Source organism: Quercus robur, chromosome 5 (assembly GCF_932294415.1).
Source record: "Quercus robur chromosome 5, dhQueRobu3.1, whole genome shotgun sequence".
Lineage (NCBI taxonomy): Eukaryota > Viridiplantae > Streptophyta > Magnoliopsida > Fagales > Fagaceae > Quercus > Quercus robur.
Window position 1 is genome coordinate 83174723 of NC_065538.1, and position 16373 is coordinate 83191095.

The window sequence follows — 16373 nt, forward strand, 5'->3', positions numbered from 1 at the left end:
CAGTTGGATATAGTTGGTTAGTTAGTTAGAGACTTGATGTATAAGATGAGTATGGGTGGTTACAGATGGATTCATTGAATAATAACATAAAATGATTTAAAGGTTAAGATTCCATTGCAAAAGCTAACTAATGCTCAAATGGAGGAGAGAAGAAAACAAGGCTTGTGTTATAATTGTGATGAGAAATGGGTCCCATGCAAGGTTTACATACTGCTTACGGGACCCACTGCCACTTTATTCAGGAAAAAAAAATTAAAAATAGGTCTCACGGTACTATTCACACATTTAAAAATTATTTTGCTATAGTGTTTTCAGTTTTCAACAAAATAAACTGTATCCAAACGGACCCTTACTAGACAAAACCACTCAATGAGGAGACTATTCTTCCTTACACACGTTAACTTCTTTTTTAATTCAAATTTTTTTTATTAAATGAAAAATAGCATCACCAAAATTTCAAACATTCTTTAGAACCAAAATAGCATCACCAAAATATTTTGGAAGGCCTTAACATATAAACTTAAAAATTTGGGCTAAACTTGTTAGGCGTGATTGGTAACAATTCAAGCAACCAAAACTGCAAATATTGTCCACAAGAAACCAAAAAGAGCCACAGTTTATATCTTTAAAATGAATTTCAAGAAACAAAATATACTATACACTAGTAAAATACCCATCTGCATAGTCAATTCAAATTTAGAAAATGAGCAGATACCTAAAAAAAAAATTAGGAAAAAAAAAAAGGAGAAATTTCATAATGATTTTTTAGCATACATCATGAGTTCATGACCAAGCAAATAATTTCTGGACTAATGTCAAAGACAACACCACACTACAATGGTGTGAGAGAGTTTTGTTTTTTTGGATAGCTGAAAGGTAGAGAGAAAAGAACAAAGAAAAGGCAGAAGATGGGGGGTGTCACGTGGATCTCAATCCCATGTATATATATATATACACTGTTATTGTACTATTTAGTTGTTTTTCATTATTTAATTACATATTTATGTTCTAATATTCTAAAACAATAATTGTTATGTAATAACTAAATGATTTGTATTATTTGAGGTTTACATATTTGGATAAATAATTTTATGTTGTATAAGAAAATATAAATATATATTATTTTTAATTTTTTTTAGAAACTCTGAAACACTCTAAAATGGTACGCCGAAATAGACTGGTACTGAAATATTTTATTCCACTAAACAAATCGAAATGGGATCCGGAATGGTATTCATAATATTAACTTTCACAACAAATTTTAAGTAATAGATTATTATTAGCTGTTACTGGTAGGTAAAAAAAAGTCTAAATTAGAACTAATAATAACTTATCATCTAAAATTTATTGTAAAAATATTATGAAAGTAACCATTCTTTCAAAATAATTTATGTCACATTGACCATGGGCTGCTAACAACAGTAATGCAAAATTAATGTTACGTATACCATGGCAGTTAATAATAGTAATGGTGTCGGTGTGTGACTGTTTTCTACTTCACTTTTTTTTTTTTTTTTTTTTTTTTTTTTTTTTTTTTTTTCTCACATGAACAGTAAAATCACATGAATTTACTGTATAGAAAACAATTATCACTGTTCATGCACTGTAGTAGCACTGTTCACGCACTATAGCAAAACTGTTCATGTATTTAAAAATATTAAAAATGAATCCTATGGTACTATTCACATATTTAAAAATTATTTTACTACAATATTTTTAATTTTCAATTTTCAGTAAAAATAAATTATATCTAATCAGTGGGCATGAAAAACACTACAATACAAGAAGGGGCAGTGTTAACCAACATCGTAACTCAGATTTTTTTTGTAGTCTTTTACACAGCTTTATGTGTCTTTTTATCAAATGTGGGTCAGCTTTATAGGAAAAAAGAAAAATGAACAAAGAGACCAAAATACCCTTTTTCACGTCTCTCACCAACTCAAGCCTTATGGTCTGTTTGGATGTCAAAAAAAGAGGGGGAGTAGAGTAGAGGGAGAGAGAGAGTAATCCAATTACCTTGTTTGGAAGTTTTTTAAGGAAGGAGGGGGAGGAGTTTGGAGGAGTTTCAACTTCCTCTAACCCCTCATTTTTAATTCCCCCAAATTGGAGAGATTTGGAGGGAGAGTAGAGTAGATAAATTATTGTCCAAGTAAATTCCCTAATTTATCCTTTCTAAATTAACAAAATTACACACAGATTATATAAATAATGTTTGATTGTTTCCTGAGAAAATTTAAGCATTGACTTTCTGTTTGTTTCTTGAGAAAAAAAACCCACATCTAGTCCAAGTCTTCTTCTTCATCAATCGGAAAATCCAACCCCATCTCTGGATGCATCCTCATATTCCTCGCGAAAGCCTAAACCTCATCAGTGATCCCGACGCCACCAAAACCACGCTCCTCCAAATCCGATTCCAATTCCATCTTCGATCCGAACGAGTCGGCGTTCATCTTCGACGAAATCATGGGTGGAAGTTTACCTTTGTTTGACGTCCTCAACTTGAAGAAAAGAGAGAAGAGTGAGTGATTTGGGTTTTCGGTGATGGAAGAAAGCATGGTGGCGCGTCGCTCCCATCGGGACCCGACACGAAGAAGCGGCGCATGAGCTACTTCTACGAGCCGAGCATCGGCGACTACTACTACGGCCAAGGTCACCCATTGAAACCCCACCGGATCCGCATGGCCCATAACTTGTTCGGATTCTGTCAATCCTCCGCTAGCGGGTCTATCAGCGTCACCGTTAAGCTCAACCGTGGCGACGCCGATATCGCTTTCAACTGGGTCGGTGGGCTCCACCATGCGAAGAAGCCTGAGGCTTCTGGGTTTTGCTACGTCAATGATATCGTGCTTGGCATTCTTGACCAAACAGATTAATAAGATTCAATGAATTTTTGAATTTATTTTTATTTTTGTTAGAATTTATTTTGAGGTAATAAAAATTATTTTATAATAATAGTTTTATACTTTTATCAGTAGTATTTGATGAAATTAAAATGTTGATTAAATAATTATTTAATCTAATAAATTAATCATAAATCAAAATTGTAAGTCCATTTTTAAAATAGGGGTAAATTTGTCTATTTAAATAATTTTCTCTCATTTCCCTCATAATTTTTAAAACATCCAAACAAGAGGAAGGGCTAATTACTCCCTTCCCCCTTACTAATTTTAAAAACATCCAAACAAGGTGGAGAATAATCATTTCTCTCTACTCTCCTCCCCACTACTCGCCTCTCCTCTACTCCCCTCTACTCTCCTCCCTCTATAAACTTCCAAATAGGCCATTAGTCAAGCGTCTCACACAGGAAAATTTGAAACCCATCTCACAAGAAACAGTCAACATCAATACATCCAAAAAAAAAACCATATCACAGAAAAACAACCAACATCAGTATATCCAAAAAAAAAAAAAAAAAAAAAAACCCATAAGAACATATGAGAGAACATAAATTTTTTTTGAGGGAGACGAACTGGGTTGCTGGAGGGGAAATCAAGGAGGAGAAGAACTGAATTAGAAAAGAAAGCTGTGAAAAAAAAAATAGAGGACAAGGAAGTTGAGCCAAGAGTTTGATATGGGAGAACATAAAAATTTTAAAAGATGAGAAAGGATAAGCAAAAAGGAGAAGCAGGCAGATGGGAGAAGATAAGTGTAAGGGTGAAACAAAATGTGTGGTTGAGAAAAACAGAAAAAAAAAAAGGAGAAGTAAAAATAAATAAATAAAAGTAAAAAGATGGCTTGATGGGATACGTGTTCATCATGAAAGGAATTTTACAAAATAAAAATCTGTAATTACACTAAACCCACGTGTAGTTTAGTTTGATTTACATTCACTTCATTTAACTTCCATAACCCGCTTCTGTTAAAAATAATGGTAAATTTGTATTTTTCTTCTATTTTATGTCTCTCTCCTTCCAAAACTAGAAAAAAAAAAAAAAAAAAAGTGAAAATAAGATAAAAAAGTGAGGGTTTTGTAAGAATGCAACAATTACAAGAATGCAACAAAATCAAACAATTTTTGCTCCCATTCTGGGAAAGTTGTTTGATAAGATGATTTTTGTTAACTGATAAATATTTGAACAAAAAATTTCAAAATAACCGAAGAAAACTTAGAAGGGGAAGATGAGTTAGACACAACACAAGGCCAGAGGCACAACTATAAGTAGATCCACGAACAGTAGGAAGCCAAAAAAAAATTAAGAAGACCATAAAGGACCCAACGATAATAATCCTGATTTGCACTTTAGGAAAACTTTTTGCAGAAATTTTTATTTTTATTTTTATTTTTTGGAATTGCTTGAAGCTTTTGGTCCGCCTCTTGATTTTGTGAAAAGAGCAAGGAAGCGTATCTAGAGGCAGGGGCGGAGGCACGTTATGCCTTGGTGAGAAAAACATGGCCCCTCCTCCAATACGTAGCCATAAAAATGCCCCACCCCAAATTCCTACTTTTCATCTTTTTGACTTTTCCTTTCATTCTCTAAGACATGTCAGCCATATCCCACATTTTTTTCTTGAGTGAGGCTATGTCTCATAGCTATTCAAAGTCCTATACTGTACTGGTGTGGAAATTATCATTAGAGAGTAGAGAGAGGATACAGTATTAGAATATTAGTAGGAATGAAATTGATTTTGAATTTAGTTGACATGAACGAAATTGATTTTGAATTTATTTTTGACTATAGTAGTCTAATTTGGTTGAGTTTAACTGCTATTTATTTTATAGTTGCTTCCAGTGACTTTGTTATATTTAATTTCTATAAATATTATTTCTTGTAAATATAGTCTAATTTTGGTTAGATTTTATGTTTTTTTTTTTTTTTTTTTTTTTCTAAAACTAATGCAAGAAGATATGTATATATGTCATACTTTGTATTTTTCTTGAATTACAAATCAATATGATAATATTACCTCACCCTCCAACCAAAAATTTCTGGCTACGCTCCTATCTAAAGGACTACAACGATATGGATTTGGCCAGTAGTTGATGGAGTAGTATGGCTGAAAATTACCTAGAGAGAGAGAGAAAAAACAGATGGGTATATCCATCACTCTTCATGCTTGGCTGATCTTCAGGTCTCCAAAAGCACTCTCTTGTTGTCTTTCGTTTTCAAATCAAGCATGCAACTTCTCCTTCAAGGGTTGTATTTCCACATTGGTTTTTTTTTTTTTTTTTTTTTTTTTTTTTATGGTGCTGGTGGTGGTGGCCAGTTTGGAGATGGGTGTAAAACATTGGTGAGGACTAAGGATGGACGAGGAGAGGAGGTGGCTGTGAAAGCCATTTTTGAGAGATAGCCTAGATAATTGGAAATTTCATGCGTCTTACAATTGTTCATTCATTTTTGCAAAAAATTTCAAACCCTAACCTTTTGATTCATTTTGTATTTTATTTTCACATAAAAAAGTGTTTTTCTAACAGAAGTATCAGAGGTGGGTTACGGTAGTCTAACGGAGGTAACTTTAAGTAATAAAGTGACAATTTTTAAACCATAAATAAGCAATTTAAATTTGGACTAAACCACAAGTGGGCAATATGTAATTAACTCAAATAAAAATTACAAATTGTATTATAATACAACAAATTATCACAAAATTTTAGTTTGATATTGATAAAATAAAAGAAAATGGATAGTAAAATATTGGTAAAATAAAATTTGGTAGAAAATAAAAATTGAAAAAAGAGCAAAATATGTCAAGAGAGCAATTTTATCCAAGGGAAAAAAAGGCCCCCAGCCACTGCCAACCATGTCCCATATTAAGAGGATAAATTTGTCCAATTTTTTCTTACAAGTCATGTCATGCTTTTTCTCTAATTTACTCAATTTTTTATTATGTGAGACCCAAGACTCAATTTTCTCCATGTTAGACACGGGTTTATTTTGTCCCTACTTATTTACGGAAAATACTAATGAGTATCCTTAAAACACTGGTTAATAATCTATTTAAAGAAAGTTTTTATAGGAAATGAAACAATTTTTTTCATTTCCTATAAAAGTTGTATCAAAACTTTCCTAAAATAAATTATTAATCAGTGCTATAAAGATAGTCGTTAGCATGACTTTTTATTTATTTATTTTTTTTGTCCATACTTATTAAGGTTAGGTGTACCATGGCAGTTAATAACATTGTCGGTGTGCGACTGTTTTCAGCTAGCAGGACGGGCACGAATCGATTTTTAAATGTTGAATTGACAGAAGAAAAGTCCAAAAACACTAGTGGCCTAGTGGTCCTGAAGGTACACGTAAGCTCGAAAGCCGTTACCGACGTCCCCGTCCCTGTCAGGGAGATGCCAACCATATCTCCTTGTTACGAACACTGCCAGTGGGCCTGAAAAACACTACAATACAAGAAGTCGTTGAACCTATGTCTTATTTTATGTGTACTATAAATTAAGAAAAAAAATAAATGAATAGAGTTTGAGTGGTTTTGTTTTGCATTAATTTGGATGGTGGTTTTGTAGAGTCTTCTGATTTTGTTGCTTGGTTAATACCCATAAAAGTGTGTGGTGCTATAGGTTGTGAAGTCACTTTTTTACCCTTTAAAGCATTTATAAGTTTCATCAACTTAAGGCTTTTTTGGTCTTTTCACTTTGGTACTTCCTTGGAAAAAATGGGATGGAGATATTATTTCTATGCAGCCTGTGAAACTGTGCAAAATGGTACTGTGCTATGTGCTAAAAGAGTGCTGGTAAGACCTTTTGTTGACAGCTAAATATTAAGACCTTTTGTTGACAACTAAAAAAATTTTTCTTCTTTCACCAAAAAATAACTAAAATTTTTTTATTTTCTACTCCGCCGCTGGCTTAATCTCCTCTACACTTTCTCCCTCTGTCTTTGATGAACACATCAGTTTGTGTTTTATTAATATTTTGTTGGTTTGATTGTTGCTGTATGAGAAGTACTTGATGTTCATAAAATTTCAATGAACATTTTCTAATATTTTCTCTAGCTAGGCCGGCCCTAGGCTTAGGCCTTAGGCAATCACCTAGGGCCCCTATGGCCCTATCAGAGAAAAGCCTAAAAATTGAGATATTTTTTAAATTTTTTTTTTTGAGATATTGAGGTAAAAAATTAGTTTTATATTTCTCTTTTACTTTTAAGAAGTATAAAAAAATTAAGTAATGTTAGAAATATTACAATTTTAAATAGACAGGGCTTACAAATATGTGTCATTAATTATAAGAAATAATTTAGATAAGAAAATATTATAAAGTTTACTTTAAAACCTTTATACAAATTGATATGACAATTAATATGATTTGTAGACGTCAGCAACATATTAAATACATTTTTAAATTACTTAGTGATACATCTTTATAAGCATCATGTTGTAAAATTTATAATATCTCTAACATCATTCATTCACATACTTGTTTCTTACTTCTTGAAGTGTCATTAATCACATTCATTGCTACAACATTTGTATGTTTTTTTTAATAAAATTTGTTATAGTTTTAGCATTTCTTCCCCAAAAAAAAAAAAAAAAAAAATTACAAGATAAAAAGAATGCATTTTTGTTATATAAAAATTATGATATTGAAAACTAGTTAAATATTATTTAATTAATAATAAAAAGACCCCATTTAAATATATCGCCTTAGATCTCAAAGTTCGTTGGGCCGTCTCTTCTACCAGCAAAGGCTTAAGTTTAATGGAAGGAAAGAAGACATTAAGAAAGTGAATAATTCCCATAAGAAACCCAGTAGATAGTTGCTAAGGAAATTAATTATCTTATTTTAAAAAAAGTTTTTATTTAATTATTTTTAAAAAGTTTTTATTTTATTTATTTAAAGTTTTTAAGTTATCTATCTGATGAGGATTTTTTTTTATCCATATGTCATATTTTAATTGGATCAACTAGTATATTTCATTAGCTTATGTGGCACTTAACAGACATGTCAACAACCCACTAATGAATGTGCTGATTTTACTATTAGAAGTAAATTTCAGAGTGTAAAATTTAATTTTTCAAACTTCAGGACGTAAAATCCAAATAACCCGAAACATTAGGGGTCTACTTTACAATTTACCCTAAAAATTATAATTGAATTCGCCTATATATATTTACAATTCCATATGAAAATGGCCATCATCATCTCCAATAACAACATCACCCTGCTTTGCGCGCTGCTGATTCCTTTTCCTCGTTCCCATAGTCATGGCCGTCGATGACATTTTACACACTTCTCACCCTCTTCTTCATTCCAATGTAGCTCATGCCAACAACAACAAGAAAAACATCAACTTTGTATCATTGGCTAAATGGGTTCTTAAATTTACCATGTGGATTGTATTCCTAATTCCTTGCATGGGTTGCTCTCTTTTTTGTCATTCCTACAGACTTCGGGAGTGAACTCTATGCTGACTGGATTGGTGCAACGAATGAAAGCCTGTAGGAATGACAAAAAGGAGAGCAACCCATGCAAGGACACTTCAACCTCGTTGTCGCATTCAAATTAGTTCGACTTAAAAATGGGCATTTTCAGGGAGTTATTTGCTGCTATACAGCGGCCCAATTATCATTATTGCTTTTCTTGCTGTTCAATATCTTCTAATCTCTGGGGAAGACCAACTACAACTACAAGAGTATGTATTTTTTTAATCTATGCACTCCTTTTACATGTTTTCATTTTGCTTTTACGATATACGATAGTTAGCTGCAAAAGGAATAATATAATATTGCCCATAATATATTTGCTTAAATTGGAGTCACATAAAAACTTCGTCTATTTCAGGAAGAAGACTCCAAGATTCCGATTGTGGACTTTTCCCGTTCTTGTGGATGGCCCACTTGGGGTTGTTTCCGCTGCTGAATTGATTGGCATAATCCTCTTTATCGTGTTTGTTTTTTGGGATGTTTATGTCTATACTGCGGTGATCTTAGGAACATTAACCGATGACATGGATCCCCTTAAGATCTGTGGTACGATATTTTGTTGGGTTGGGTGTTACTAAGGTTTTTTTTTGCTGAATGGGTGCCACTTTGTTTATGACTTTATTGTATAGCTTTTAAATAGAAACCATATACTATTTTTATATTGCTTAGTTTTCTGTTGATCATTCCACTTCAGCAGTTTTTGTAGTTGTGTCATCTTTACAAAACTTTTAGAGAAATTACACTAAACTCACCTAAAATTAGGCCTGTTTTCATCTTTCTTACTTTTGATTTAAGAGTTGACACTTCCCCTCCTTTTTACCTTGTTTATCCATGATTCAAAAGTTAACACCAAAAAAAATATTAATTCAAAAGTTAACTTGCACTGTCATCCTCACAGCTCACTGATATATATCCAGTCACTAACCCAGCGCCGATCACCCACTCCCAGTTGCTGTTGCCACCGCTTCTTCACTGTTCAAATGTTTCCTTTTCTAAAGATCAATAGTTCATCAATAAATTTTTTCAATTACAAGTTTTTGTAATTTAAAATTATGCACAAAATATAATCTTATAGATCATATAGTAAATGATATCCAATTGACACAAAATTTAACATGTGTATTAAGGGCGTAAAGAACATGCAATTCAACGGTTAGATTTTCGAAATATGTTGTAGTATTTATATTATTGAGTGAGTTTATAGCCTTAAGGTACAACAAATTTTGTAGCTAAACGTTGTCCTATGTTCCTAGTACTGATTGAGACAGTGCACCTGATTCAATTGGTACGAATGGTTGAGATTCAAAGTTGCAAAAAGTAACTTTAAATCTCAACCATTAAATATAAAAAATAATAAAAAGTAAATAAGTAAAGATAAAAAAAAAAAAAAAAAAAATAGTGAGGGACTTGGGTGAATTGCACTGGATTCCAATCCTTCTTAATACAAATATTATAATCAATGTAAGAGATTATTATTCTTATAAGTAGAGCATTATCATTAGGTGTTCTATAAATATGTTATTTTAACATACCAAAAAGGCTATTTTATTATTTTAACATAACATTTTACAATTCACCATACATCACATCTTCTATTTTTTAATTTTATACATTAAAATTACAAATATTAAAATAACATTAAAAATCTAACAATATAAAAAATACAAAATGTGTGGCAGTGAATGTGTGGCTGAAAGTGTAGATGAAGAGAAATTTTATTTGAGATGAGGGAGAAAGATGAATAAAAAATAATAAAAATCAAATGTCATTTTCATCCATACCATGTCAAAAATGAGATTGTATTGTAACATGTCTCAAAATTTTTTGGCATTTAACACACCTCATGATGGTCTATTTTTAGTGTTTGGTGTGCCAAATGCCAAATATTTGGCATTTGGCACACCTGATAGGAATGCTCTAAGTAGTAATTAGATCTTCATACATTTTAAGAAACTATTAAGTTTTGTTAATAAATTATATAAAATTTGACTAATAAATATATAAATAATATGTAGCGGTAATTCTGAAACAGTGCACCGGTGTTGACCGGTATCGAAATATATCATTTTTTAGGCCAAACTGAAACGGTCTCGAGTACGAAATTGACTCCCTTCCTTTGCCCACCTGAGATAATCTCCATTAAACATCTATAAGAGCATCTCTAGCAGTTTCTCCAAAATTTTGTACTATTTAGAGAGTGAACAGTTACAATTATCTTATACCGACTTACTTTTTCAAGTACATTTTTCTCCTCCACACACGTACCCCACTCTTCCCCTATGTATCTACATTTTTGTTTCTCCTCCACACATCTTTTGACTTCTCCTTTGTGTCTAAATTTTTGTTTTTATTTTCTTTCCTCTTCGTCTCACTTCACACACACACAGCTAGCCACTCTCTGACTTCTCCTCTATGTCTACATTTCTGTTTTTATTTTCTTTCCTCTTTGCTCACTTCACACACACAGCCGGCAGAGAGAGAGTTGGCATTCATCTAACTTTGTTTTCTAATGAGAAGCGAAAGAGAGAGTGAGGGAAAAAAAATGTTTGGAGTTGCTACAGTATTTGCTACAGTGCTCTCTTCTTGAAGAAAGCTACTATAGCAACTCTAAAAAAAAAATTAGAGTTAGAGAGGCTATTAAAGGGTGTTTTTGGTGTGTTTGCTCTCCAAAAAAGGCTTTAAAGAGCCTATTGCAGATGCTCTGACCCACTTCTCTATTTTCACAATTAAAAACATAAAAAACATAAATAAAAAAAGAAATCAAAAAGTGGTATTTATAATTTAAAAAAAATGTGGAAGAAGAACAAAAGGAATTAAATCCAAAACCTGGCCTAATCATAAAGTCTCCAGATTGTATGAGGTATTGAAGAAACTAAGATAAAAGTTATAGAGGTGCAAATTAAATGTATATATTTACCCTTGTTTTTTTAATGGAGGTGGGTTATAAGAGACAAATGGAACTTATCTCAAGTGGGCAAAGTGAAAAATTTAAATTCTTTAGAGTGTGCATTTTCCTTTTAAATTTTTTATAGCTCTTTTTCTTCAGTACATGAAAATTGGTTTCACTGGTTGAGATTCCTAGTTTTTTTGAAATTTTCAGTTGTTTCATCATGTTAAGACTGGGACTTCGCTTTAGTACTATCGGATTATATTGCTTGGCTTTTTTGTTTCTTCCGGTTGCAAGGGGATCAGTTCTTCTCCGCCTTATAGATATCCCTTTCGAGCAAGCAACAAGATATCATGTGTGGCTTGGACATCTCACTATGCTATTGTTTACTCTCCATGGACTATTCTATGCAATTGCATGGACAATTGAGGAACACATCCTAGACGAGGTGAGTGCTAATGGTGTAATTCTTTTTCTTGTGCATAGCCATATTTATACATATGTGTTTCTCTTTTCCTTATATATATAATATATTCTTCTTTTAGCAAGCAAACAAATATATATATATATATATATACACACACACACACACAAAAACACGCAAAAAGAATGCAAAGGAAAGGGAAACAGCAATTGAATTGGAAAAATGGGAATGACAAGAAGACTAGAGAAATTATTTAATAAAGCAAAGAGTTTCAAGACTTACAGATGGGGAGCTGCTGTGCATCAGTAATAACTGTTATTTTTGTTAATTTGATTTGACCCTCTTTGAAATTGGTATCCTTTATGCCGCTACCTTCTGGTTTGGCTGTTTTATTCATAATTCTTTGGTTAAAAATTTTATTTATTATTCATATGCACAAATTACCATGAATTGCCAGTTTCCAATGCAAGAGTAGTGAAATAAAATTTTAAGTTATGGACAGAAATAATGGGAATGAAGAGATAGCTATTTGACTTCCATAAAGATTGGCTGTAGTTTCACAGAACGGCCTTGGGCCTTCATGTTGCTCTTGTTGAAGCGGTTGCTCGATCAGAAGCCTGACGGAAGATGGACTAGGTGGGAGTTTTAAAAATAGATTTATTCTTGAGCAGTTCTGCTTGAGGTCAGAGATGGTGCAACATGTTGGTTTCGGGGTGAAATATAGCTATGCAACCTAGAGAGTTAAGGTTTTTGAGTGGAACTAAAGCAGGCTTATAAAATATGGTTATGTGGTGGCTGCCTTTATTCATTCTTATTATACAAACTAGTCATGGTCATTATTATTATTATTATACTAATTTAATGAAGAGTAATGCATTTCATAATCATATTCATTGCAAAATAATTTTTTTACTATTGTAGAATTGTTTTATTTAAATTTTGAAACCTTGAATTTATCATAGTGGGTTGACTAGTTTTTACATCTCTAAGTCAATTAAACACATTTTGCATTCTACATATAAACCTTCTTTTCCATAAAGGTTAAAATAATGTGGGTAATATTTTTTTTCTATAGAAGTTAAAAATTAAAATTCTTATACCTTATTTTGATGTTGTCTAAAAAATTTGACGATTCTCTTTCAGGGGTTGTAATTTATAAGTTGTTTAGGGTATTAAATATAGTGTTGTGTGTGATTTATAGAGTAACGACTATTGTAGTTATTAAGAAGTGGTTATTGTCTTTTAAGTTAATAAAACCTTACATATATTTTTTTTTTTCCAAAAAAACCTTTACATATTTTTTTAACGTGAATCTTTACATATACCTTAATAAGTAAACTCTATACATTCCATTTCCTTAGATGCATAAAAAACTAAGACATGTATTCCATAATAATAGTGACTAATTAGTTTTTTCATGATCTCATTCATAACAGTTTTTACCATTATTATATTTTATTGGCTGATGATTTGCATAACAGAGGCATTAAATGAGAGGTAAAATCTTAGAACATTTTATTAGGTTATTAAAAGTCATGGTTTGTAGAGGGAAAGGGCTGGGGTTCAAGTTTCTAGGAGAGAGTTTCACACATATATATACTTAAATTAGGATAGAGTAGAATTTTTATCTTGTAAAAAAAAAAAAAAAAAAAAGTCATGTTGTGTGAAGAATATAACCATTTAAGGATTTTTTTTTAATATTTTTATTATATATAAATAATGTTAAATGAGATGTCAAAAAAAGGGATTTTGAAATTTTCAATCTTTATTTCTTATGTATTTCTATTATTACTGAAGAATATCTTCCTTTTAGGTTTGATAATAAATATGGTTTTCTAGATTAGAGTTTGATTAGTTTTAGGTTTAAATTTTGTATGATTGTATTTAATTTTTGATTATATGATTTAATTAAATGAATTTAACAATTTATTTATTTGCACTATAAAGTTTTTAATGACATTCGTAAGGTCATCTTTAATTAATTTTTTACTCCTTCAACTATCAGCCTCTTTGTTTTTTAAATAACGGTTACTAATTAATTTATTCAATTGACACTTGTTTCTCAAAAAAAAAAAAAAACATTTGATGCTCTCTCTCTCTCTCTCTCTCTCTCTCTCTCTCTCTCTCTCTCTCTCTCTCTCTCTCTCTCTCTCTCTCTCTCTCTCTCTCTCTCTCTCTCCGTTAACATCCTATTGTTTTCTCAAATTTGATGATAATACTTATGTACTAAATATTCACTGTAACCTTTATTTATTTATTTTTTTTCATTCAATTTTGCTGCCATGAAGTTAATATATCCATAACTATTAGGCTTTTTTTTTTTTTTTTTTTTTTTTTTTTTTTAGGACCATAACTATTAGTTTGTTGTATGATATGTTTGGTTTGATATTCTTCTACTTCTACTCCTACTATTACTACTACTACTATTATTATTATTATAAATTTAGTGTTTCTAAAATAGCATGCGTTTTGGATTCTATTTTTCTATTAATGCATTGTAACGTTTTATGGGAAGAATTTATGAGAAATATATATATATATATTTGAATTTAAGTAAATTATTATATATTTTTAGTTTTTAAAAAATGATAAAAATGTAATAATATGGAGAATATGGCTGAATTTAAATTTTGAATAAAATAAGATAAAAAGAAAAATAGTAAAACTGAAATGTATAGCAATAAACACTAAATTATTTTAGTTATGCTATGTAATAGAATAACATTATATTCTTATATACTATATTTATAATGTAATAGAATAACATTTAACAATCAAAGAGAATAAAAAAGATAACAACTTAAAACACAATAAATTGTATCAACCCAAAGTAGAATTATGAAGAATACAAAAATTCATTAGCCTAAAGAAGAGATGCAAAAAAAAAAAAAAAAAAATAAAAAAAAAAAGACCAAAATAAAAGTAAAAGTAAAGTTTTTGATGTCCTCCATAAGGTTCTCTATTTTATTCTCTACTCCTCTTGTCAGTCTCATTGTTTTCTAATTAACGGTTACAAATAGACACACACACACACACACACACAGACACTCTCTCTCTCTCTCTCTCTCTCTCTCTCTCTCTCTCTCTCTCTCTCTCTCTCTCTCTCTCTCTCTCTCTCTCTCTCTCTCTCTCTCTCTCTCTCTCTCTCTCTCTCTCTCCATTGGCATCTTATTGTTTTTCCAAACTTGATGATAACTTTAATGTACTAAATATGTACTATAACGTTTTTTTTTTTTTTTTTTTCACTCTATTTTGCTTCCATTAAGTTAGTATATCCATAACTATTAGTTTTTTCATATTATGTTTGGTTTCATATATATAATTTTTTTTTTTTAATTTAGTGTTTCAAAATTGGAATTTGTTTTGTATTTCATTTTTCCATTGATACATTGTAACATCTCATGGGAAGACTTTATAAGAAAATTTTTTATTTTTTGAATTTAAATAAAATATTATATGTTTAATTTTACAAAAATGAGAAAAAAAAATATAAATAATTTAATGATACAGAGGATGTTGCTGAATTTAAATATTTGAATAAAATAAGATGAGAAGAAAAATAGTAAAAATGAAATGTATAGAAATAACACCAAATTATTTTAGTTATGCTATATAAAATAACATTATATTTTTAAATACTATCTTTATAATTCAATAGGATCACATTTAACAATCAATGAGACTAAAAAAAGATTACAACATAAAACACAAAACTAAATCATATCAACACAAAGGAGAATTCTAAAGAATACAAAAGTTCATCAACCTAAAGGGGAGAGAGAGAGAGAGAGAGAGAGAGCCTTTTGTGTGTAGAAAAAATAGAAAATTATGCATGGAATATGTGAGAAAAAGAATGACAAATGTATAGTATGAGGATAAGAATAAAAATAAGAAGATTCAAAAATTAAGGAAGATAAAGGGATAGAAAAATAGTGATATTAAAGTAGAGAGTAGTAAAGATATGAAAAGTTAAAATGGAATGAGAAAGGTTGAAGAAAGTTAAGGTAGAGAGTAGTGGGGATATGAAAAGGTAAAATGGAATTGAAAATTTAATAATAAATAAGAATAGTTAAAAATAAGATAAATATGATATTTTGATTGTATTTGATAGGGTTTTAAATTCACTTTAAATGTTAAAAAATCATATAAAAATTGGGAAAAAAATGTTAATGATATGACTGCTGATGTGGCTTAATTAGAGTATAGTAATAATAAATACTATACTTCAGTTTTTCGATATATATAAATATAGATAACATAGTGATTGTTCAAAGACACAAGCACAACACTATACAATTCTAGAATGGGATTTTGTGATTGTTTTGTGGTTAAAATACCTATTGACAACCTTTATGTTATGATGCAAATTCTTCTACTTCAACAACTCCTAATCATTGGATAGATCATATTGATATTCTTGCTAAGGCCTTCTAGTGATTGTATATTGGTTGTTGCTACAAATATCTTCTTCATTTTTTTCCTTTTAATATATCTTCTTCTTGATTCAATCATATGGCCGCTAATAATTACTTAGCACACACAAACTATGAAAGCAAACTGCTAATTTACAAGTCATTGACCTGACTTGTTTGATGGCCTTTGGCTTCTGTCCATGTTGTCTTATTCACATGACAAAACATTCATGATTCTAACTAGTTCATGATAAAAATAAATATATAAAAACATGAGCAT

The 16373-nt window shown here is 30.6% G+C and overlaps 1 protein-coding gene and 1 pseudogene across 1 annotated transcript in view; one reads left to right on the forward strand and one right to left on the reverse strand.

The window, feature by feature from the left end:
* The window catches only part of LOC126728841 (ferric reduction oxidase 6-like), a 56884-nt gene that overhangs the window by 38281 nt on the left and 2230 nt on the right, over positions 1–16373 (forward strand). The gene's annotated exons all lie outside the window — the stretch shown is intronic.
* On the reverse strand, positions 6188–6310 carry LOC126732031 (U6atac minor spliceosomal RNA; annotated as a pseudogene).